General features: G+C 34.4%; 1 long non-coding RNA gene across 1 annotated transcript; it reads left to right on the forward strand.

Moving 5' to 3' along the window:
- Positions 1–13,261: 13,261 nt before the first annotated feature.
- LOC140610548 (uncharacterized) lies at positions 13,262–20,367 on the forward strand. The gene is made up of 2 exons (XR_012012158.1): positions 13,262–13,490; positions 20,136–20,367. It is a non-coding gene; the product is annotated as an uncharacterized lncRNA (long non-coding RNA).
- The last annotated feature ends 7,099 nt before the right edge of the window (positions 20,368–27,466 follow it).

The following is a 27,466-nucleotide window of genomic DNA, read 5'->3' on the forward strand; positions in this document are numbered from 1 at the left end:
TGATTCACGTAAAAGCAGAAATCAATGAAACAGAAAACAAAAATATGAAAAAAAGCTGGATCCTTGCAAAGATTAATGAAATTGAGAAGCTCATAGATAAATAAAAGAAAAACATAAAATGCCAATATTTTATTTTATTTATTTTTTTTTAAATGCCAATATTTTAAACGGATATCACTACAGATCTTAAAAATATTAGAAGGATAATAGGAAGATATCATGATTAATTTTATAGTCCATTTTGGCAATTTAGAAGAGAATGACAAATTATGTGATAAATATAACTTTCTAAAACACTTAGAAATAGAAAATATGAAAAATACTTTTTCCATTAGAATAAATTTGTAAATAAAAATTTCTCTACCTTGATGATTCAGAACCAGATGACTTTAGCAGGGAATTATGTCAGCATTTAAGAGAGAAATAAAACAAGCTTCCATACACCCTTATGAAAAAAAAATTTTAAGAGTGGAGAGATACGTCTCAACTTGTTTTATGAGGCCCACATAATTCTGACACCAAAAGTTGATGAGGTGAAAACATGAAATGAATATTAGTATCACTACATCTCATAAAAGCAAATGCATAGTTAGAGTAAATCATATCCAGAAATATCTTAAAAGAATATTGCATCATGACTAAGTGGGGCTTACCCCAGTAATTCAAGGTTGACCTAACAGGAAAAAATGGAAAAATCAATCATTGTAATTCACGAGGATAAAGGGGAAAAACAAATCATCTCAATAGAAGCCAAAAAATTTTACAAAATCAGTATCAGTGAATGATACATACTCTGAAAATAGAAACAGAAAGCAACTTCTTTAATAAATAAAGGATATCTGCGAAAATCTAAAACAAAGATTTTATTACACATAAATAACTGAATGTTTTCCCATAATATTAAGAAAAAGACAAAAATGTCCACTCTCTCCATTTTACTAAACATTGTGCTGGAGTTTCTAGCCAGTGCAATAAGATAACAAAAGAACAGTTACATAACAGAAAAAGGTAAAATTTTCATTGTTTTTAAAAGGAACAATTGTATATATAAAATATCCAAGGAAATCTATATGTAAACTACTACAAATACGTAATTTCAGCAAGCTTATAGGATTCAACTATTTCCATATACTGATAATAGTTACTGAAACCCTAAAAAATAAAATTTATAGTGAAATCAAAACACTTCGAATATTAGACATAAATGAAATGAAAGATAAGCAATATCTCTGCCTTGAAAATGCTTAAAATGTTGAGAGAAATTAAAGATCTAAATAAATTAGAAAACACTTATGTTGGGATCCCTGCCTTTGGCCCAGGGCGCGATCCTGGAGATCCGGGATCGAATCCCACGTCAGGCTCCCGGTGCATGGAGCCTGCTTCTCCCTCTGCCTGTGTCTCTGCCTGTCTCTCTCTCACTGTGTGCCTATCATAAATTAAAAAAAAAAAAAAAAAAAGAAAACACTTATGTTAAGATACCATTTCTCCCTAAATGGAGAATTTTTTTTCCTTATTTTTAAAAGAGGACGATCTGATCATAAAATTTATAAGGGAACACAAAGAATATTAAGTATCTTAACAAACTTTAACAAGAAAATTTAAAAATTTACATTATCTGGTTTTAGTACTTACTAAAATGTTACAACTACAAAGCTACATTAAGTATTTATAAAAAGGAAAGAAAATGTATTAACAGACTAGAACAAATATTCCACAAATAGATCTATGCTCATATAACATAATTTTAAACAAAGCTTCCAGTGTAATTTATTGGAGAAGTAAGTACTATTTAATTAATGGTTATGGAACAAATGGATACTTGTATGGAAAAAAATAACCTTGAACCCAACTTCACATATACACCAAAATCAATTTGAGATGGACTGTAGATGAGGGTGGTGGTGGTGGGGAGCATATTGCAGAACACCAGAGTCTGAATGAGTTGAGAAGGTCATCCAGGCAGCAGTGGCTCTGCACCGGGTAGTAAAGCCTGAGTGTGGTGAGCACAGCAACAGCCCAGGGGAGCGAGCAGTTGTGATGATAGAAGATTGGTTCTCTACAGGGACACTGGTTGTAAACAAGTAAATGTTATCAATAATAATGGAAAACAGGTTTCTCACTGATGAAGAAGGGAGTTAGAAGTATGGAAAAGAATAGAACTATATTAATGTGGTGTTTGCACATATCTACACGCGCACACACATTCCTGAGTTTGGTGTGTGCAGAGGTCTCTAGAGAAGCGCTGCTGTGATGGCAATGAGAGTACAACTAGGATGCACATCTTGTTCCTAAATATTATGCTTCACCATAAGAAACCAGGGTTCCTTGGAAAAGGCTAATTCCCAATATAGAATATCTGGTAATAAAGGAGGTTAAGAACCAAGGAATGACAAGAAGATGTCAAAAGCAAAAAGAGCTCATCTTTAAAAAGTCCACATACCTGCCAAATACAGAAGATTTTTAGCATCAAAATAAATATTCAATAAGTTTTAACTCAATGAAATGGGAAACAATGATTTTGTATTTATAAAATTAAATAGAATAAATTAGACATTTGTGGAAGAAGTGCATACTCGTGTAGTTCAAAGGCATCTCTAACAAAATAATTGGTAATTATAAAGGGAAAATGTGGACACTTTGAATGGCAAAGCTGGTGAACATCACCTTCATCACTGATGAAGTGCATATGTAGGAGAGGATTAAATGTCTGTTAGGATGCCTGAGAAAATTCAGTGGAAAGAAAAAGCACAATTTCCCTGATATTCCTTCCTAAAATGTCTAACCTGAAATTAACCATGAAGAAACATAAGATAACTTCAAATTGAAGAATTTTTTACAAAATAACTCACCTGTAATCTTTAAAAACATCAAGATCATGAAAGTCAAAGACTGAGGAACTGTTTATGATTGAAGGAATTAAAGAAACATGCCAACTAAGTGAAATGCTTGAATCTGAAATGCACTATTTTGCGTTTAAAGATATGACTTACTAGAATGTACTGGTAAAAATTGAATGGTCTACGAGAGCTTGATGTGAGTTATTGCTTGAACTAAATTGTGTCCCTGCAGAATTCACCATGTTGAAGCCTTAACCACTAAATGACAGTATTTGGAAATGGGTCCTCTGGGAGATAACTAGGTTTAAATGAATTCATGAAGAGCCCCTCGTTATGAGATTAATGCTTCATAAGAGAAACCACAGACATCTCTCCCTCTCTCGTTTTCCCCCCATTATGTGATGACAGTGAGAAGATGGCCTTCTGCAATCCAGGAAGACAGCTGTCACTAGAATCTGACCATGCTGGTACCCTATCTTCCAGACTCTAGAACTATGATAAAATAAATTTCTGTTGTTAATCAGTATTTGGTATTTTGTTATGATAGAGTTGTCCTAATGTTAAGTTCCTTATTTGAATATTTATATTGCAATAAGAATGTTCATATTTATAGAATAATATACTAATGTATTTGAGGGTGCTAGGATTTCATCCTGGCAACTTAGCATTAGGATAATCCAGGAAAAAAAATTCTTCCTACAGTACATGTAACTTTCTAGAATTCTGAAATAGTTTCAAATTAAAAGAATAACAAAATTATATTTGCATTTCAGTGTATGCAAATGATACAATATTTACAGTAAAAGAAAAGAAAAAGAAAAGTAGGTCCAGAGTACAGATGTTTTACCTCTTTGGTTAGGTTTACTCCTACATATTTTATGGTTTGGGGTACAACTGTAAAAAGGGATTGATTCCTTGATTTTTCTTCCTATTGCTTCATTATTGGCTAACAGACACATGAAAAGATGTTCAACATCACTTATTATCAGGGAAATATAAATCAAAACTAAAATAATATATCACCTCATATCAACCAGAATGGCTAAAATTAACAACACAAGAAACAACAGGAGTTAGAATGCAGAGAAAGGGGACCCTCTTGCACTGTTGGTGGGAATGTAAACTGGTACAACCACTCTGGAGAACAGTATGGAGGTTCCTCAAAAAGTTAAAAATAGAACCACCCTATGACTCAACAATGGCACTACTATTTACTCAAAGGATACAAAAATACTAATGCTAAGAGATACATGCACCCCTATGTTTATAGAAGCATTTTCAACAATAGCCAAATTATGGAAAGAGCCCAAATGTTCATCAACTACTGAATGGATAAAGAAGTGGTACACACACTACACACACACACACACACACAAACCATGGAATATTACTGAGCCATAAAGAATGAAATCTTGCCATTTGCAACAACTTGGATGGAACTAGAGTATTATGCTAAGCAAAATAAGGCAGAGAAAGACAAATACCATATGATTTCAGCCATACGTAGAGTTTAAGAAACAAAAGACCATGGCAAGGGGGAAAAAGAGAGGCAAAACAAGAAACAGACTAAACTATACAGAACAAATTATTAATTACCAGAGGGAAAGTGGGGGGGCTAGGGGTGCTTAAAAAGATGCTGCGGATTAAGGAGTGCATTTGCTGTGATGAGCCCTGAGTGTTCTATATAAATGATGAATCACTAAATTCTACACTTGAAACTAATATTACACTGTATGTTAACTACTTAGAATTTAAATAAAAACTTGAAAAAGAAAAAAAAAAGTGAGTCCAAACCACAAATACTTACATGAAAAAGGTTTATCACCTGTAAACTTATTAGAAACAAATCACTGATCTGGGTACTCTCATGGCTCACGTTTTTACTCCTACTCCCCCACCTAGATTATTCAGTGACATTAAGAATAGCAAGAAAAGGGATCCCTGGGTGGCGCAGCGGTTTAGCGCCTGCCTTTGGCCCAGGGCGCGATCCTGGAGACCCGGGATCGAGTCCCACATCGGGCTCCCGGTGCATGGAGCCTGCTTCTCCCTCTGCCTGTGTCTCTGCCTCTCTCTCTCTCTCTGTGTGACTATCATGAATAAAAATTAAAAAAAAAAAAAAAAAGAATAGCAAGAAAAATTAGAGAGGAAGACAAGCCATGAAAGACTCCTAACTCTGGGAAACAAAGAGTTGCAGAAGGGGGGATGGGTGGGGGATAGATTAAGTGGGTGGCAGGCATTAAAGAGGGCACATGATGAGATGAGCACTGGGTGTTACACTACATGTTGGCAAAGTGAATTTAAATAAAAAAATAAAAAGAATAGCAAAAAAGAGTCTGAAAGCAAGGTGCCAGGCTTTCTGTGAAGCCATGCTAAAATAGAGTGTATCCTCAGGAAATGGACCTTTATCACCAGAGCATGTTTTTCTCTTTCAAGGAATGATGATAATGATTTGAAATAGCAGCAAGGCACTTTGTGTGTATCTAACTATATCATTATTGCCTACAATACTTTGCCAGCTGCAACTGGAGTTTCAACAGGTGAGCAGTAGTCAGATGCTTTCCAGAGCACAACAGCTTTAAGCTAATCTTCTTGTACATGACTCAACCATGTTCTCTTTGTCATATCACCCCTGTCATCCCCCACCCCAAGAATTCCTGAATTTCTCTTCCAAATCTTCTGGTGTGCTCTTTTTTTCAGGAGTTCTCAAACTTGCTGTATTCTAGGATCACTGGAAAAGTTAAATTACACTGATTTCGGGGTCTCAGTCCTACAAGTTTGACTTAATTGGTCTTCAGTATGGTCAGGATAAGATCTACCGCTCCAGTTACTATGTACTTCTTGTACTGGTGCTTGTTCTTCTTAAAATTTTTTATATGATGGAAGGAAGTCTTGTTGTCAAAGGAAGTGAGGGTAAGACATGCACAGTCCTGCCTCTTCTGGTCTGATCATGTTCCCAAGCTCTCCTTAATTTTGTAGTTGCAAGAATGCAAGCTCTATTGCTTCTTTGCCTCTGGCTTCTTCTTTTCCTGTTTTGGACTCTCCAAAATGTCTGGTAGAACTGTAGATTTTATTTTGAATGCATCCACTTGACTTCTACAAAACTACCCCTACACACACACTCAATGACAGCCACTGGAGAAAGTCTAATAACTTGAAAAATTAATATAAATAAAAGAAAAAGTAAAATATTGGAAAGATTTGTAAGCTTAACCAGGAAATATTATCTATGCATCAAAATCTCTTAATTTTTGTGAAGCTTAAGTCAAATTGTTTAGAAATTATATAGAAAAATTCCTAACAATGTGGAAAACAGTAGCTTAAAGCAATGGCAAGGAGTGGGAAGAGTAGAAATATGTTTAAAAGTCTATTTCTAGAGGAATTGATGAGTTCAGACTTTGATCAATTCTACAAGCTAGTATTAAATATACAATTTTTATTTGAAAAAAAAATTATGGGGCACCTAGGTGGCTCAGTTGGTTAAGCAACCAACTCTTGATTTCAGCTCAGGTCATGGTCTCAAGGTTGCAAGATCAAGCCCTGTGTTGGACTCCATGCTCAGCATGGAGACTGCTTAAGATTCTCTCTCTGCCCTTCAGACCAAAATAAATAAATACATAGAGTAGCAAATTAAGGGTAACTATGAGAAAAAAAATAGAATATGTAACTTCTGATCATCTAGGGGGGAATAAAGAGGATGTCTTAGAAAAAAAAGCAGAATTAATCCTCCTCAAGACAAATGAAAAATGGGAAAATCATAACAAATATTAAAGACAAAACAAATAGATTGACATAAGAAATGTTTAAGTTGTCACTGTAAGGTGAGTAGGCTACACGTCCTAATGTAGAGATACGTATGCCTAAGTATTTTAAGGGAGGGAAGATCCAGGGGTTCAAAATATATAGTGCTTATAATAAACCAACCAAAAGGGCAGCCCGGTGGCTCAGCAGTTTAGCGCTGCCTTCAGCCCAGGGCCTGATCCTGGAGACACAGGATCGAGTCCCACCTCAGGCTCCCTGCATGGAGCCCTCTTCTCTCTCTGCCTGTGCCTGTGCCCCGCACTCCCCCCACCCCCCATGTCTCTCATGAATAAATAAATAAAATTAAAAAAAAAAACAACCAAAAACATGATTATCTCAAAGTAAGAGTTGAATAGAATATACAAGATGAGTGGCCAAAGGATATTAGATACAGATACAGTCTAGTCAGACAAAAATATAACATGATATTTAATTAAATAGGTGTTTTATATTTTATTATAAAATTATTGCCAATAATTTATAGATGGCAAAACTCTTCATCCTTGATAATATGGTGTCTTAGTATATAAGAAAACTATAGGAATATAAAGTAAATTTAAAAATTCAAAATTGGGATGACTGGGTGGCTCAGCGGTTGAGCACCTCCCTTCAGCCCAGGGCATGATCCTGGAGTCCCAGGATCAAGTCCCATATCGGGATCCCTGCATGGAGCCTGCTTGTCTCTCTGCCTGTGTCTCTGCCTCTCTCCCTGTCTCTCATGAATAAATAAATAAAATCTTTTTAAAAAAATTCAGAGTAGTAGAAGATATTTACATTTTTTTTCAAATCAATCAAATAAACAATTACAAAATATAATCGAGGATAGAAACTACATGGTTAGCAATTAACATTGCTCATAAATTTTAGTATACAGTAATCGAGCATGTACTTTGACCAGCAAAAATAAATCGATGCATGCCAAATTATACAGTTCATATGATCTTCTTTTTTCTTTTTTTTTTTTTTTAAGATTTTATTTATTCATGAGAGACATAGAGAGAAGCAGAGATACAAGCAGAGGGAGAAGCAGGGTTCCCACAGAGAACCTGACAGGGGACTTGATCCCAGGACCCCAGGATCATGCACTGAGCCAAAGGCAGACACTTAACCACTGAGCCACCCAGGTGTCCCAGTTCATATGTTCTTACCAAAAAGCTATATATCTAAAACCAGTATGAACAGTTAAACAAATGTGATCAATTTTCTCAATGCTCACTGAAATATTTATGCAATTATATACTACAGTACATATATTTACATGTATATGTATGTTGTATGTGTATGTGTGTATCTGATTTAGAAGATAGGTTGAATAGTGGCCATGTATTCTGGTTGTGGAACAGCACTGTCTGAATTTGAAATCAAACTGTTGGGAGTGGTTATCTAATGGAAAAGAATGGTTTTAATGGAGATAGAGGACTATTATGCATTGAATTGTACCCACCTCACCTCAAAATCCATACGTTGAAATTCTAACCGCTAGTACCTCTGAATGTGACTAATATGCTAATGATCATGAAGTCTTAGTGTAATTCTTTTTTTTTGCAAGTTTTACAAAAAAAAAATCCTTATTCACTAGTGTGCAGCTGTTAAAAACAATGAAAAGAAAAAAAGCTAGATTCAGTACCAATTTCTCACATGCATGAAGTTCTATGCACACATTATTAACAACTGGCTCTTGTGCTCCAATGGCCAACGAACACCTTGGCTTATGAAAGTGATAATTATATTAGAGGTGGGTGTGACTATAAAAACAAACTAAATTATTACCCTCTAAGTTACAGTTATAATTTGTAGCAGCTGAGTCCATTAGGGTCTAATTTTAGTTAATCTCAGTTCTCAGTGGAATCACCCTCAATTTAAGCTGACAAAATACATAAAAAAGTAAACAAGAGAGTACAGTACAGCATGGAGTTAGGTATACCGCACTTTGATTTCCTGTTCTATTAACTAAGGTGTAAATTAGTTGCTTCAACTTAAGACTAAATTTCCTTATCTATGAAATAATAACAATCACATATTCTTTTTTTAAAGAAGATTTTATTTATTTATTCATGAGAGGCAGAGACAGATGCAGAGGGAGAAGCAGGCTCCCTGCGGGGAGCCCGATGAAAGACTCTATCCTGGTTCCCTGGGATCACGCTTCCTCTGCCACTGAGCCACCCAGGCGTTCCAACAATCATATTCTTGATTCAATTTAGGAAGGCAGAAAATTCATTTATGAAGACTGAGGACTCTGAAACCTGACTACTTGGATTCTAAATGATAGAATAAACTAAAGACATGTAATGGATATTTATAGATAACTACGTTTTAGGAAAATATAATGAGGTGAAATGACACTGAAATCATAACCACAACCACAACCACAATAACAACAAAATGTTAGTTCATTTTCAAGAGGGTAAAGATTTCTTTCAATATCCTAGCCTCCAGAACACATCAATTTAAATATACATATCAAATACATTTAATTCATTTAAAAAGTGCTTATTGGTGTCCATCAGACACCATGAAAAGAAAAAAGTAATGTATAAACGTTATCTATTAGAATACAAGTTAAGTACCAATAAAAATGGGTATATAATTATGTGATTATGTCACTTTCGGTGATACAAACAAGGAAAAGCAAAAGCATTTCAGAGCAAGCTATTACAATGAAGATGAAAGCTGGAATAAAACTGAAAGGTTTGTGAAAATTCTCTCAATTGGACATGAATTTGAAGGATAGGTGGGTGTTAGTACAACAGAGCCTACTAGATTATTACTAATTAGAGAAAAAATAATGGCAAATGAATGGGAAAATGTTCAATTTAACCAACCACTAAAAGCAATGACAATTTAAAATACTATGCAATTTTTCACCTAGCTAGTATGAATATCTTAAAGAAATGTTAATGATGAATGAGGGTATCAGGCATACTCAAGGGCCATTAGTGAAAGCGTAAACAGTTACAGAACTTTATGCAGAGAAATTTGGAACTATTTAGCAGTATTTTCTTTACAATTTTTACCTGCCCCTTGGTTTCTAAAATTCTACATTAACAAATACTCTTGGAGGTATATAGATATTTTGCTATACAGTCTTATCTCAACACTAGTGTTTTTAATTGCAATAATAACACAAAGAAACAATCTAATTATTTTTTCTATATAGGCACACCTCAGAGATATTATAAGTGTGGTTCCAGTTCACTGCAATAAAGCAAATACCACAATGAAGCAAGTCAAATGAAATCTGTTTATACTTTACCATAGCCTATTAAATGTACAATAGAATTATGTCTAAAAAATGTAGATGCCTTTATTGCTAAAAAATGTCAAGCATCATCTGAGCTTTCAGCAAGTCATAATCACTGATCACAGATTACCATAACAAATATACTAATGAAAAAGTCTGAAATATTGTGAGAATTATCAAAATGTGGCACAGAGACACGAAGTAAGCAAGTGCTATTGAAAAAAAATGCACTGACATGTTTGATACAGGGTTGCCACAAACCTTCAATACGGAAAAATCGTGATATCTGTGAAGCACAATACAACGATGTATGCCTATTACAGCTGACGGAAAATGAATTATCCTTAAATGGAGGAAATGCCTTTTGGCTTGCTATAACCCTGAGGGGGTTATCTGGAACTTAGTTTGACATGAGAGAGGTAAAATACAGAGGACTTCAATACTGGTATGAACTCACTGAAGAAAAAAAATAAAAGGAAACTACTAAATCTTTTTAGGTTTTAGAAATCACTTAAACCATTTCTGTATTTTCTCTGCATGGGCCATTGAGCATGACTACTTGAATTAGAATCTTATATTTATTGCCTCTTAGCAAAATAATCTTGTCTAAGTCAATAAATCTCCTATGCTCAGTTTCTAGATCTGTAAAATGGTGACAGTAACACTTCATGCAGTTGCTATAAAGATTAAGTGAGATGCAGAATAAGTACAGTGTCTGGAACGCAACTTTCAATAAATATTAGTCACTCTCATTATAATTAATTGAATTAGTTTTCCACCTTCTTAATGTTATGCTACCAGAGGATTACAATGGAGTTTGGAGTTTAAGTACCTGTCAGCAATAACAGTCTCATTTCATTACATGGATTCTTTACATATTTTTCTCACTATCTAAAGAGATGTCAGGAAACTGAGTAAAATTTGTGTTTGTGAGTCCTGGTAATGAACTAAATACCAGTAACTCCAACAACACCTTTAGTAATATGAAATACATTATTCAACCATCTACATAGAATGAGACAAGACCTCATTTTTTAAAATCCACATATAGGCCTTGTGACAGAGCTGCAAGCTGAGCTAATGGAGTCTGTTTTTGTTCTAATATGATTAGAAGCCTGAATTGCATGACACCACTATATAAGTATTAAAAATATTTTAGCGTAATATCAGAACACTGGGAAAGGGTATACATGTGTTAAACTTGTGATTTATATGCTACAGTTTTATTATATTTTTCAGAAGATGTATTTATAATATCTAAAATAAAATGTAAAATATTTTAATTTTGAAATGTGAATATGCTTTCTAGGAATATTAACTATTACCCTTAAGTAATAAAATAAAATAATAAGTGCAATGCCCCATCTCAAGAGCCACTGCCTGAATTAGATAATGCAACCATGTTAAACTGTGGAAGAAAGCAATAGAGATTTTCAGTGGACAAAGGTTTATTATGGTGAAACTATTGGGAATTTGCAATAATGTAAAAGCTTCCCTTCAGCTTTCTGCTGATCTGCTGGAATGGAAAGATAAATGTCTCTATGATTTATAACACTAGACATAGAAATTGAATAACATCTCAAGACACTGGGGCCGAGTAAAACCTCCAGGTTTCATGTGTTGACATTTTTTTCTCCTTTGAGAAAAGGTTAACATTTTTTTTTTTTTTACTTCAAACTGAATTTCTTGATCAAAATAGCAGAAATTAGGATCTTTTGGATGGGTTTGCTGTGAAGTTATTTTTCAGAGCTTAAGAATGACATGCAAAAAAGCCAATTTCCATATCTTCTGATGGGAAGAACTGCCAACATGCCAATGAATTTAGTGAGAGAACAATGCCAGAGCATGAAAACAAAGAGCCATGATCCAAGTAATTTGGGCTGTGAGACTGGGTCTTGTAATGCATCCACTACGGGTGGTGGGGGAAACAAGGGAGAGGACATTGTTACTCTTGTTATCATTTAAAAATGTTCTGAGTTTCAATAATAAACTAAATGCTATAAAGAACAATTTGAACCAGTTCATTTCCACTTGGCATTCAACTAGATATATCAGAAAAGTTCCTTCAGAGATGTCAAGGAAAACTGTGTGTAGAGGCTTGGCTGTTAAAAAACTTTCTGAATTGTACATAAAGTGAAGTGTAAATGAACAATTTAGTAGTCAATGTGAACTAATTTTTATGTTATACAGGTAATTATATCATGTATTTTTGCAAAAATATGTAAAACATATAATTATGTAACGTAATATATAATAAAAGCTATATTGCTTTTTGTATAGCATCTACTATACTGGAAAAAGTAAAGATTTAAGACATTATAAAGTGATTTAAGTCAGACATAGACAAATGCTATTTGGTATCACTTTTATATGGAATCTAAAAGGTGAACTCGTTAAAACAGAGTAGAATGGTAGTTACCAGGGACTAGAGGGTAGGGGAATTAGGAAGATGTCATTTAAGGGCACAAATTTATAGCCAGTAGATATAAGCCCAGGAGATCTAATGTACAGCAAAATGATTACAGACAATGATACAACATTACAAACTCCAAAGTTGCTGAGAGACTACATCTTAATTGTCCCTACCATAAAAAATAAATGATAATTATATGAAGTAACAGAGGTGTTAGGTAATGTTATGGTGATAATCATATTGCCGTATATAAATGTATCAACACATTGTATACTTTATACTTATGCAATGCTATATGTCAATTATATCTCAATAAAAATAAATTTTTGAGTATGCAGCATTGAATATAGAAGAATATAGGACTTACCAGAATGCAGGTACCTCCCCAAAGTCCTACCCAGAAATCTGGAATAATCCCAGAATGGTTTGAGATTGTTGGTGCTAACTACTTAGGATCAGTTTTCTACAGTTTAAATTCATTCAGATATATTAGTCAAATACTTCCACAGACATCAACAAGAAGCATCTATTTTTAAGGGACTAAATCATTAACACATGCACAAATACATGAATACTTACTACATGTGAATCCTGTGACTAAAGTGAAGTTAGTATTTTTAGGTCATTTATCATTTTCTTGAGAAAGTAATCTACTCTTTACAAGAAGGTAAAAAAGAAAATGGGCTCAGGACACTACATTGACAGCTGTATTAGTAGTTAAAAAAAAAAAAAAAAGCTAACAATATCTTTATTCTTTGCCTCAAGCTGGGCTTATTTTTATGTCAGAAAGACTTGACAGTTGACCTGCCTGGCCATCAGCTAGTAATAGTTTCATAAGTACTTTGACACCAATGGAGAACATTGCAGTGTCTCGGTGACTCAGAGTCCTAGTATTACAGTGAGAACATCCTGATATCACCCAGACAACTATATCATCATAGAATTTTGAATGTCTCTTACCCCCTAGTGAAATTATTGAATGATTGGAAAATGTTCGGGAAGATTATGTCCTTCATTTTTCTCAACATACTATTTGCTCTTTTCGCTAAGACCATTTATTTCTTCAACTTTCACACTCTTACCATATTATTTCAACTTCAAAATATTTCTCTCTCAACACAAATAGAATTCAAAATGTAAATGAAGCAGGAATTGATCAGATTCAGTACTGTTTGCAGCAAATTCCCAGAATGTCTGCTATGTGAGTATTTCAGAAGGAAAATTTACATGGATGAACTACTTGGTATAACTTAACTTCTGGAATAATGAATATTGCACACAGTGATGATGAGTGTGGGCCCTTGGATCATGCTATATGGGTGTGAAACCTGGCATAAAAATTTTATAGCTGTGCACAGACTTAAATGAAACAGTTTCTGAAAACAGGAATTCTATCTATCATTGCTCTTTAGTCATGCTGTTCAAAATATGAATAATTTGTTATCCTTTTACTTTCAATAAATATATTGGCCTGGAAACATTTGTTCAAGTATGATACTACCAAACCATTTTTTATAACATTACAGCTAGTGTTCCTATTAGGTTCTGAAAAAATATTCTCTATATCCTGCACTAACAAATTAGACTTGAGAATTAAAATTTTTCATCGTGACCACTTACAATATAAAAACTCAAATGCTATCACCTTGAGGGGCTCATGATTCGATTTGCTCACCTGATGCTGTGTTCAGTTGGTGAAAGAAGGTAAGATTTCTCTTAATTGGCTGATTATTTTTATCAGTGCCATACAACTGCTGAGTTTTTCTTTCAAAACAATTGCTTAGAGATTTATTTAAAGACACAGTTTTTATGCAGGATGTATGATATTCACAGAGGAATTTCTATTCACTAAGTTGTCATGTTCTCATTTTAGAAGTCATAATAGAAATGCAATATCTTTGAAGCTCGTGCCAAGTGGGGGTTGTTTGTCCTAAAACTATACCTCAGAAGAGTTACTACTTTCATACTGTTTATATGCATGTTTGCTTTTCGGTAGATTTTTTTTTTTTTTTATTTTAGAGGCAAAAGCAGAAAAAAGATTGATGAGATCAAACCATGGTAAAAAAGACAAAGAGCCTTCTACAAAGATTTCTATAAATGAAATGCAATATTTATATTTAATATGAATATTAAAGTCAGATATTTTTAGAATGAATCTATATACTGGAAGCATATTTGTATTTGATATTAAATGATTAAAATGAGTTTTATCACTCATCAGCATAAACTAAAAATAAATAAGAAATTTGTAAAATAACAAGTGAGAAATCATCGATAAGCACTCTCAAAATCCAAATCGGTGATAAGTTCCTAATAACCAACACATTTCTGCTTTTTAACCTTTGCTTAAGAACTTGTTTCTATCTCTACTGCCTTTCAACTCTTTGTCCTCTATTCCTAATCATACACTCCAAGTGCCAAATCATCTCTCTTTCTCCAAGAGTCCATCTCTTACCAATTCAAATAATGACAAAATTGTTCCTATATTCAATATTATCATCTCATGTGTATACTGAATTACATAAACTCTTTTTACATCTCTAAAATATACACGTCTATATTGTCAGCAAACTACAGTTTGAGGATCAAATCGACCCCATCACCTATATATTGCTTGCAATCTAAGAATGGATTTTACATTTTAAATAGTTAGAAATTGATCAAAAGGAGAACTGATATTTGTGATTGATAAAAATTACATGAAGTCACATTTCATTATCTATAAAGTTTTATTCAAATATAACTATATTCAATCCTTTGTGTTGTCCACGATTGCTTTTCATCTACAATAGTGAAGCTGAATAGTTGTGACAAGAAAAATATGGCTCACAAATACTAATTTTTGTCTGGACTTACAAATGTTTGCCAATTCCTGGCCTGTAGCATTAGCAAACAATTATTTGTGTCTCCATCTACTAGTAGAGTTCATGCCTTCCCTTTTTTTTTTTTTTTTTAATATTCAAACATGGAGTACATAAAACATTGTCAGGGACACACTGGTCCTTAAAATGTATGCACCAAACTAAAGCAAATCAAGGCAACCTGGAAAGGTGAATTTTAAAAATTGACTGACAGAAATTATTCCAGGTTTAATAACTCCCTGCTTCAATGCTGTAGAAAGCATGTATATTAAATGTGACTGTATACATTTTCTGCAATAAGATTAATAAAGTCTGAGAATATAATGTACAACAGTGAGTATAGCTGATAACCCAGTATTGTATACTTAAAATTTGTTCGGAGTATAGAACTTAAAATGTTCTCACCAAAAAAAAAAGAGAAATATGTGAGGTGTTGTAATGTGTTGATTAACTAGATGGAAGGAATCCCTTCTCAATGTCTACATATACCAAATCATCACTATGTACACTTTATTTATTTATTTATTTATTTATTTATTTATTACGTACACTTTAAATATCTTATGACTTTACCAATTATATCTCCATAAAACTGAAAAATCCCACCTTTCTCTATATCAGACTATAATTGAATATCAACTAACTTCTAAAATCTCAAAATTTCCCCTTAAATTAGCATTGTTACTTCTCTGGATAGTATTAGGAAGGAATTCATGTGCTCCTTTGAATTTCTCCATGATTTCTACTCCAGTGAACTCAGGGAACGTTTTTGCTATTATTTTTTTCACAGGGGAACCATTTATAAAATAGAAGCCCAAATGACTTTTTCTTAACTTAGACAAGAATGCATTGTTTTGGAAGAAATGTTGCTGATCTATCTCTAAAATGATTGCCTTTTTGTCATAGACATCTAAGATACTGTCTTCTCTCATACATTTCTGTTAAAGTTATAAAGAATGTGTCAGTAAGTAGGAGCTGTATGTTCTTGAAACATGGATGTCAATATCTGTCGGATTTGAATGATGATGATCATAATCAGATGACACTCTGGAGACTGTCAAAAACTCTACCTTTCATCAAACAAGATGAGTAATGTTTTACCATAAATAGTGTTAATATGATTAATAGCATTTCTCTAGTAGTTAGGCTTTAGATAGTAAAAATATTTGTTAAACATTAATGAGTTTTTACAACAGGGTTCTAACTAGGGAAGCAGATTGTTCTCTTTGCATATATAATTACATTTACGGATTTATATAACTACATCTACAGTTTTCCCCACTGTTTAAAATTCAAACCTGAATGTCAACATATTTTTAAAGAAAACTGTATGCGCTAAAGTCCTAACAAAAAGTCCTAACAAAACAACAAGATTTTGGTGGAGTGCTAAAATATATAAAATAGTATTGGATCCAGAGAGAATAGCATATAATGCTGTGTGATCATCATACCCAAAGTGTTTAGAGCTTAATCTATTAAGAAGGGGTTCTTATTTAAGTTGAAAGTAAGAGTAGAAGTTGCAAGGAATTTTTGTCACTTACCAGAAAACAATAATAGTTAGACACTTGTACATTTAGGCAGTTAAGGTCAATAAAATGCTGCATTAAAATTTACTTTTGGTTTCATGAAATTGTAACATAGACCTCACCTACATCAAAAACCATTTGAGGGGGCAGCCCCGGTGGCTCAGTGGTTTAGCACTGCTTTTGGCCCAGGGCATGATCCTGGAGACCCGGGATCGAGTCCCACCTCGGGCTCCCTGCATGGAGCCTGCTTCTCCCTCTGCCTGTGTCTCTGCCTCTCTCTCTCTCTCTCTCTCATGAATAAATAAATAAAATCTTTAAAAATTTTGCTTAATATTACTTCTAAAAAATTTTAAAAATAAAAACCATTTGAAATAGCTACTTGCAAAACTGAAAGATGGAGAAGAGCTGGTTTACAGTTCACGCAAAAAAGGTCAAATCAGTGACTCAGAATTGTTGAAATCTCACAAGATGTCCTCTGGTCACAGGGAATGGATTCTTTGAAACCAAATGAATAGTAAAATCTGTAACTATTAAGAAGGGAAGGCAGAGGTGCACCTGGGTGGCTCAGTGGTTGAGCATCTGCCTTTGGCTTAGGCTGTAATCCCAGGGTCCTGGGATCGAGTCCCGCATCTGGCTCCCTGCATGGAGCCTCCTTCTCCCTCTGCCTGTGTCTCTCTGCCTCTCTCTCTCTGTCTCTCATGGATAAATAAATCTTAAACAAAAAAAAAAAAAAAAAAGAAGAATCCCTCAATAAAATATCAAATGGTAGAATGTTAAAAAAAAAGCCTAATACTTGTGAACTGTGTGTACTATATGTATGAATGGATGAACTGTATGTCTGATATCTTCACATTAACTTTGACTGGAGGATAGTTGAGGCCAAAGGTAATTATTCAAAATCTCGACTTTCCCCTAGCAAATACCCTTGAGATGTCAGAAAGAAATTATGAACTTGAAGCATATGAAATATACACATTTATATATTATATAATATAAAATAGATTGTTACCATATGTAATTTTTATATCTATAATGTACAGAATATTGTATTTACATATTATGTTACCTATTATACATATTCTACATTATGTGTATTACAGATTATCTGTGTCTTTCTTCTCTTTCCTCAATTTCCTCCATTTCAAGGACTATATTTCTAAAATTCTCTTCAGCTCCATTATCAGCATTATTCCTGGGGGGGGGTTTCCTGGATGTGGGCATAGCTCCTTGGTCCTTAACGCACATTCACCCATGTGCCCACACAATCCTATATGTGCAAAACAAGCCCGAACTAATATATGAATATCACCCAGGTAATTTAAGCAAAAGAGTAAACCTTCTGTTTCATAATTATGAAAACTATCAGGTAGATACGGCTTCTTCTTTTTGTAAAGAAGTAATTAGTTCAGTTCTATCATGTAGTCCCAGAAAAGCATACTCAACAGCTAGCTCCATGGCAAAATGCTTTAATTGGACTGAGAGACTCATTCTTGTGTTCTGTGGGATACAGCAAACCACTGGACAGAAAAATATGCTTTCCACAGTTCTTGGATGCCAGTGGAATCTTGACTGTTACCCAGAACATGCTGATCCTTTTTTTTTTTTTAGTATTTTTCAACTCATCAGTTTTAGAGCTTATACACCAGCTCAATGAAACCTACATAGACCTCTGTGTGTGTGTTTCTGTGATGTAACAATAGTAATTCGCCATTTCCTGCAATAAGTAAAACACTAATTTCTAAAGGGCAGAAAGTGACTTTATTCATTTTTTTTTTAGATTGCCTGAGAGTTTCCACATAGAGTCACCCCTACTGTTAACGTCTTACAGTAGCGTAACACAATTACAGCAATTAAAGAGGCAATACTGATATATTATTAATAACTAAAGTTCCTAGTTTCCTTTAGAGTTCACTCACTGTGCGACACATTCAATAGGTTTTGACAAATGCATGATGATATATATCTACCATTAGTGTCATACAGAATAGTTGTGCCACCCTAGAAATCTCTCATGCTCCCCCATCCTTCTCCCCTCCCCCTGTCACCTAGCCCCCAGAAACCACAGATCATTTTTCACTATCTTCACAGTTTTTCCTTTTTTAAAAAAAATATTTCAGTTGGCATCATACAGTATGTTATCTTTTCAGATTGGCTTCTTTCAATTACCATCAAAAATTTAAATTCCCTTTACGTAGCTTGATAATCTTTCTTTCTCTTCTTTCTTTCTTTCTTTCTTTCTTTCTTTCTTTCTTTCTTTCTTTCTTTCTTTCTTTCTTCCTTCCTTCCTTCCTTCCTTCCTTCCTTCCTTCCTTCCTTTCTCTTTCTTTCTTTCTTTTTTTTTTTTTTTTTTTTTTTTTTTTTTTTTTTTTTTAAATTTATTTTTGTTTATTTATGATAGTCATACAGAGAGAGAGAGAGGCAGAGACACAGGCAGAGGGAGAAGCAGGCTCCATGCACCGGGAGCCCGACGTGGGATTCGATCCCGGGTCTCCAGGATCACGCCCTGGGCCAAAGGCAGGCGCCAAACCGCTGCGCCACCCAGGGATCCCTCTTTCTTTCTTTCTTTCTTTCTTTCTTTCTTTCTTTCTTTCTTTCTTTCTCTCTCTCTTTCTTTCTTTCTTCTTTCTTTCTTTCTTTCTTCTTTCTTTCGTTCTTTCTTTCTTTCTTTCTTTCTTCTTCTTCTTTCTTTCTTTCTTTCTTTCTTCTTTCTTTCTTTCTTTCTTTCTTCTCTCTCTCTCTTTCTCTCTCTCTCTCTTTCTCTCTCTCTCTTTCTTTCTTTCTCTCTCTTTCTTTCTTTCTTTCTTTCTTTCTTTCTTTCTTTCTTTCTTTTTTCTTTCTTTCTTTCTTTCTTTCTTTCTTTCTTTCTTTCTTTCTTTCTTTCTTTCTTTCTTTCTTTCTTTCTTTCTTTTTCTTTCTTTCTTTCTTTCTTTCCTTCCTCCCTTCCCTTTTTTGTTTCCTGAATAGCACTCTGCTATACATACATACCACAGTTTAAGTACTCCTCTTTTTAAAGACATCTTTTGCTTCCAACTTTTGGCAATTACACATAAAGCTGCAATAAACACTCGTGAACAGGTTTTTGTGTTAACACTAGCAAAGAATGCGAGTTCCTATTGCCCCACATTCTTGCTAGCATTTAGCGTTGCCAATGTTTGCAATTTTAGTTAATCTAATACATACACACATATCTAGTCATTTTTTTAATGTGCACTTCCCTAATGACCTATGATGTGGATCATCTTTTCATAGGATTATTTGCCAACTGTATATCTTCTTTGGTGAGGCTGGTTTTCTGCTCACTTTTAACTGGGTTGTTTGTTTTCTTTTTGTTGAGTTGTAAGAGATACTTCATTCACTTTGGATAGTCATAACTCCTATTTCTTTACAATACTACAGGAACTTCAGAAGCAATACATTCATGCAATTTCTTTTTTTTAAATTTTATTTATTTATTCATAGAGATGCAGAGAGAGAGAGAGAGGCAGAGACACAGGCAGAGGGAGAAGCAGGTTCCATGCACCGGGAGCCCGACGTGGGACTCGATCCAGGGTCTCCAGGATCACGCCCTGGGCTGCAGGCGGCGCTAAACCGCTGCGCCACGGGGGCTGCCATTCATGCAATTTCTTAAAAAAAAAAAATATCTTGGCTAACCTGTTGGCCATAAATCTTCCTACCTATTAACTGCTTTTAAGTTAGAGTAACAAGTTACAGGTTATAACAAAATTAAAATGTTTATCTGTTTTTACACACTGAAATCTACTTATTTATTAATTTGCAAAATCAATTATGAATTAATTGCTTCGGAAAGCTAATTCTGACTCAGCATGTAGTTGTTTCTGTAAATATCTTACAGCCAGTTCTCAGTAATAGTGCCATATTCTAGACCAGAGGCTGAGTATGAGAATCAAAATAGCTATTACCTTTGAATTCATTCAACAAATGTTAATTAGGGACGGCTGGATGGCTGACTGTCTGCTTTTGGCTCAGGGTGTGATCTCAGGGTCAGGCTCCTTGCAGGAAGCCCGGTCCTCCCTCTGTCTATGTCTCTGTCTCTGTCTCTCTCTCTTTCTCTCTAATAAATAAAAAAATCTTTTAAAAATATATTAATTAATGGTCTTATAGGGGTTTGCCATTATGTTATATACTAATGACCCAAAGCTGAAAAAGCTATGGACACTCTCCAAGTAGAAAGATAAAACACACAAGCAATTCAGCAAAGATTTTAAAATAATAAACTGATGAATTTGTAAGAACTTTACTTAAATTTGAACTGCCCCAGGAAATCAGCATAGAATTTAGTTATATCTCTTTTAATCACTTGTTTTTAGTTGGTCAGAGAGAGCCAAAATATACCTTGCTACTACTGTCCTGTTCAAAAATCATTTTTGAGTTACCCAAGAAACCCAGACTCCCATTTACCCCAAAATGTGTGGGAGCAGGAAAAGTCTGTCATCTAGAGAGGAAGTATTTCCCAACAAGAGGGAATCCTCTTCTGTGAACTATGTATGCCTCTGTTCTGCTTGCACAGTTTTAGGGGTGCAAGCAACCATGCAAAATCCAGTTCTATGTACTGCCACTTCTGAGTAGTGTGATATGCTCAGGCTCCAAAATTATTAGACTATTAGACCCCACCATATCACACTGTAAAATGACATCTATTTTTTTTTTTAAGATTTTATTTATTTATTCATGAGAGACACAGAGAAAGAGGCAGAGACATAGGCAGAGGAAGAAGCAGGCTTCTTGTGGGGAGCCTGATATGGGACTTAACCCTGGGACCCCGGGATCATGACCTGAGCCAAAGGCAGACACTCAACCATGGAGCCACCCAGGTGCCCTGACTTCTGGGTTCTAAGGACATTCCACAAATTAGCAGTGACCTTATCACGAACCTTCATGCCTTACTTACCTGAAACCATGTCATCAACACACCACTCTCCTCCTCTTCGGGTCATTTTATTTTCTCTTCCTGCCATAATATTTAGGATAGAGCAATATCCAACAGTACCATCCTATCTCCTTGACTTGAAACTCAGGTAGCACTTAGGGTGTCAGGTCTTTTTCTTTCCAGAAGAATATTAGGCTCCTTACACAAAGATTCTCATTTCTTTGCATCCTAAAGGTATTGGAGATTTTGACTGAAGCATGTAATGAAATCATAACTCCAGGTCAATATATGCTTCTTTACAAAGAAAGGAATGGGAGGGGAGAGATGGGAGGAAGTGAAGAAAGGAAAGGAAAGGAAGAGAAGAAAAAGGAAAGCAAGGAAGAAAGAAAGGAAAAAGGGTAGGAAGGGAGGGAGGAAGGGAAGGAGGAAGGGAAGGAGGAAGGGAGGGAGGCAGGAAGGAAAGAAGGAAGGAAGCAAATGTACTGACTACAGAAGAGGGGGAAAAATGAATTCCATACATAGGAGGAGAACAAGATAGTTTAAATTATATGCTAATACTGACCTCATGATAAATGGCCATCCGTGATCTCTCCCGGGACAGTTACCTACTTACACTTAGGAAGAGCAAAATGAAATCCTCACAAGTTAAAAAAACAGTTCTCGTTTTCATATTACAGGAAATATTTAGTTTCAAAGAGCCTCAGCCTCAGTCAAGATGTGAGTTTGGGGTCTGGGACTAAAGGTCATACCTCCCACTTAGGCCTCCTTTCCTCATCATCAGTGATGAAGTAGGGACTTGCAGTACAACACACTGGTCCCCAGAAGTCTCAACACTCCCAAAAGTCACTCTACCAGCAGACTTGGCCTAAAAGAATATGCCTTCTAGACCTTGTAATGTGATCATGAAGGATAAAGAGAAAGAATAAAAAACCTGCCATTCCTTGCCATTCAACACAATCTCACCCATCACTACTTGTCTTGAATTCACTACCACTAACCTCATTGAGTCCTTTATTCCTCTTCAGACTGGTCCACAGCAAAACCTTCCAGATCAATTGCCAAATACCTCATTCTTCTATGCATGTCTCTATAATTCCCCCATTCTAATTTCTCATAGTATTTCATGAGCTCTTGAAATATATGGGGCATTATCAGAACAATCTCTAATATGCTGCTCTTTCCCTCTAAACTTTCCCTTCACATTTATGCTCTAATAAAATTCTGGTTTATGCCCAAAAACTCTGCTTCCCACCTCTGCAATGAGGGTAGTTTGTTTGTTTGTTTGTTTTGTCTTTTTTTAATCTTCCATAGTTCTACCACAGAACCTGGAGATGGAACACATGGATGCTTTGCTCCTGTTCCCACTTTTAGACCATTCTCCTTTTCTTATCCCCAACACTTCTGGCCTTGTACCAAGTATCACATAAGTATATCACACACTATTCCTCTATGCTATTATCTGACAACTGACTAGTCACACTCTATCATTTCTAATTGTTTTTAGCTTGTGACTCGTGACTACTTTCTCTAGTACTGTATCTGTGTCAGTTTTTCATTATTTCAACTTATATGCAGAATACTTAGAGGATACTTCTCATACTTTGGATTCTCAACTATTTGAATTCCTTTTCTCTTATTATCCCATCTTCAACTTACTTCAACCCTCAATCTAACAGTTATACCTGAGACATTACAGTGATAGATATATGTAATATGCCTGAAATGTCAGTAAAGCAACTCTGGGAGGATAAAAGGCTGGGTTTGTAGAGCTTTTATTTTTACCATGCACATTACTTAATCATGGCTGATTTTAAGGTATTGGTAGTTTTGTATCCAGCCTACATAATTCCTAAAAATTTAACAGTTGGCTATTACCAGCAAGTCTTAGATTATATAACACCACTAAAGCCATCTTTAATGTTAAATTAATCTATCCTAGTTCCTAATCACTTCCTCCTATCTGTCTACCTCATTCCTTTTGTATTCCAAACCCAATAAATAATCTGTTAGGATCTTCAATATATTTAGGTCATCATTATTTCCCTGTTCTCTACCCCTTAATGTACAGGGGTACATCTAATGTGTGAATGATTAGTGTTTATCTCATTTAACTGGTCAGCATTTGACATTGTCATGTGATCACTTCCTCTCTTGCTTTATAAGCTTCCTTCACTAGGCTTCCAAGAAAATACAATCTCATGGCATTTCTTTTTTCTATTATTCTGTTTCTTCTCCTCAGTCTACTTTACATATATCACCTCTTCACCTCTTCTCAATTTTGGAATGCCACAGGGATTTTCCTTGATTCTTTTCTCTATGTTTCACTTCCTTATTGAAATCATCCATTTTTAGAGATTTAGATTCTCTGTATCGGTCAAACTCTCAAAAATTTCTCTAGACTACTTATTTCTTCCCAAATTTATCCTTTTACTTTCCACTGCCTACTCAACATAATGTATAAAATATCTAAAATATATCTCAACCTTAACATGCTAAAAACTAAATTCCTGACTTCAGTTAAGACTATTGAATCTTTCTTGTGTAGGTCAAAACCCTTAATGGCATCCATGACTCCATTCATCCAATCCATCAGGAAAGCTTATCTGCTCGATCTTCAACATATTCATACTCATCCTTCTTTTCACCACTGACACTGCTTCCTCCCAGATCTGATGTACTATCATCACACTTACTTGCCTAGGGATATATATATTCATCTATTCATCTTCATGCTTTGTATAGTGCCTAATATCAATAATGCATGTTCATTGAATTAATAAACAATGAATGGAAAAGTGAGTATATATTCTTGCCCATTTGACTAAAAGGACTCATAACATTTTACTGTTATGTTTACTGTTTGACAGAAAAGTCCTCTGAAAATTCTTGAACCTAATACATTCAACTTTCTCCAGAAAATGTACTATTTTCTTGTCATTGTTTTCTTCTTGCCATTGCTTTTTCCTCTCAAATAAACCAAAGGGCAGCATTTGCATCCTTTTTGTGAAAGGGAAAATAAATTCTCTATTTCCCATAATCTTTTCATAACCTTATACCACTTACTTGGGAATTTTTAAATTCCCAAATCATTTAAAAACTTAGCTGCTTTACATCATACCTCTTGGTCTTGTCTACTCCTTGTTAAGTGTATCATTATTCTATTTGTCTCTTTTTTTGTCCTGTCAATACCTCTAAATGTTCTATTATCCATTGCCCCATATAAAATTTCATCATGGATTCCTGTCATGTATTATTTACCTCTCTTTTCTGTATTTACTTTCTTCCCTTTTGTAACATCATATTGTCATTTTCCCCATCCCAGAATTGGGATAAACTTATAAAATTTTAATAGTTAATGATACATTATGGTATTTTGCAGTCATTCAGAACATGAGACTATAAAGAGTCATATACTAATACGTGAGAGCAGGACAATGAAGAACCCAATAAAAGAACAAAGGAGAAAAAGCAGGAGCATCAGAACAGGAAACAAAAATTATCTTGATCTGACTTAGAAAACAACGAAAGCACTTGTATAAAATTCACTACTACCACATAATTCTCATCTCTAAGGACTAAGAAGTGATGAGAAGTAATTTAACAACTCTGTTAAGCATGGAAAAAGAAGTTAAATAGTACTTTATACTAGGAAAGATTTATGAAGACCATGGGTTTTCAGCAGGACCAAATGGTTTGAATGACACTCTCAGGGATCAGACACCTACAGACTGTATATAAGTCATTTTCATTGCATTTTTCCTCTATGATATTACTACATCTTCTCCTCTATTTCCCTCTATACTTTAATGGGTATTTGTCAGAAAAGACAAACTCTTGCACAGAAAATACAAGCCTTACTTATAATAAAAAAGTGGAACAGTACAAACCACACTCTTTCCATTCTAGAAAGAAAAATGATTCAATCATTCTTCAAATCATTCACCAAGGGCTCAGTTGTCCTATTTTCGCCCTCAGCATTATTCCTCTGTGTCAGTGTTTTAGTGGAAAACACACTACAGAGTATGCACTAGAGAGTCTATTAAAAGCTACTGTAGCACCCAGAGGTGTGTGGAAAATGAATTATTGACAGAGTCCTACTGGAGAGGTACCATATCTATCATCTGTTTCAGAATATTTTTTGAAGATTATATGATAGATGTTTTTTTTGTTTTTATTCATTGACATAGAGGAAGAAGAAAATTTAGATTAATATTAATTTCCATAATACAAACTACATTTCAGAAGAAGAACAAATATAACCATTTAAAATTCCATAGACAATGTCATATTAGCACAAACAATAACATTCATCAATGTTGTAAGAATGTGTTTAAACTATTTTATAATGATTTCTGTCTGGTATTTTTTTAAGTGTGCTTCCCTATACAACAAGTTTGGCATCTGTTTCCCTACCATTCTATTTTTGTTTTGCCATAATGTGCCCTTTGTGTTTTTTCTTTGCCTTGTTATCTTTAATCCTTTTAAGACTCTGTCTCTTCATTCATACATAGCACATTAAGTACTTATTAGCTGACTTATGAAAATCTTTGTAAAATGACACTATCACTGTCCCTGTCTCATTTTCCCTGGATTTTCTTTCAAACACATGGTTAGAAACCATGTATTGTCTTATTTTATTGTCTCTTTTAACAAAATTATACCTACATTTTAAGGTTTCTTTATGTATTTTGTTATATTTGACTGGAATTTTCTCTATTGGGGGTATATGTACCATTTTATTTTTAATGCCTCATCAATATTGTTACATTGTATTAACGACTGAAAGTCTGATTGGCATTTGTCAATTATTCAGCAAATATCTATTGAATGTCTAATATATCAGACAAGCAATTTGCAAACTTTTCTGATACAGAGTGAATAAGATTGATTAAATTCTTGCCTTTAGATTATTGGGGCTTGACATCAGTGGTAGATATGATAAACAAGCACAAAATCAAATGTATAAGATTAAATATTTTTGGTATACTTTGTGAAGAAAATAGAGCATTATAATAGCATAGAGACTGACTGAGGAGGAAACCATGGCCCCTTAGAAGAACAGAGCCAAGAAAATATAATGAAGCATGTTATGTAAAGTTTTTCAAGTTTGGAGGTGAATTGGTAAAAAAAAAAAATTCCCCGGTAAGTGTCATACAAATATGACAAGTTTATGGAAATACGTAAACATGACTTAACCTTTCTCAAGAAGGGTCCCAATTCTGTCCAGATGAAGTGAAGACTGGTGGAAGTAACAGGCACTGGAACCAGCAAGCATAAACTCCCAAAGCTAAGTGTGCTTGTCTTTTAAGTAAGGAAGCCAAATATTTGAACAATGAACAAGTGATTAGTGGTGATACATGAGGTTGAAGACACTATTAGAAACCAAATCACACAGCTCTTCTGGCTTTGGGAAGGTTAGATGTTTATTTAAGTGTGATTGAAAGACACTGGAGTGCTTAGGATGTGAGAACCCTATAATATAATATAATTTATGTTTAAAAAAATCTGGTTTATTGCTGTGACAATAGGCAATGGGGAAGTGAGAGAGGATGGTATTGTTGTACTCCACATGAGATAATTTAATTGCCTGTACAAGGGTTTTGGTAGTAAAGGAGGTGAAAGTTAGTCAAATACAGAATGTATGTTAAGGGTACAGTGAGTAAGATTTACATGAAGACCTGTTGCTGGATGTGAAGGAAAATACAATTTTTAATGACTCCTACATTAGTTTTGGACAATTATACTAACATTGGTGCCATTTATAGATATGGGAAAATATTTAGGATTAATAGATTTAGGAGGATATATCAAATATTATATTTCAGTTATAAAAAGTTTAGTTATAAAATGCATATTAAATACAAAAGGTCAAATAGGAGATTAAATATAAGAGTCTTGAGCT

Source organism: Canis lupus, chromosome 2 (genome assembly GCF_048164855.1).
Source record: "Canis lupus baileyi chromosome 2, mCanLup2.hap1, whole genome shotgun sequence".
Taxonomy (NCBI): domain Eukaryota; kingdom Metazoa; phylum Chordata; class Mammalia; order Carnivora; family Canidae; genus Canis; species Canis lupus.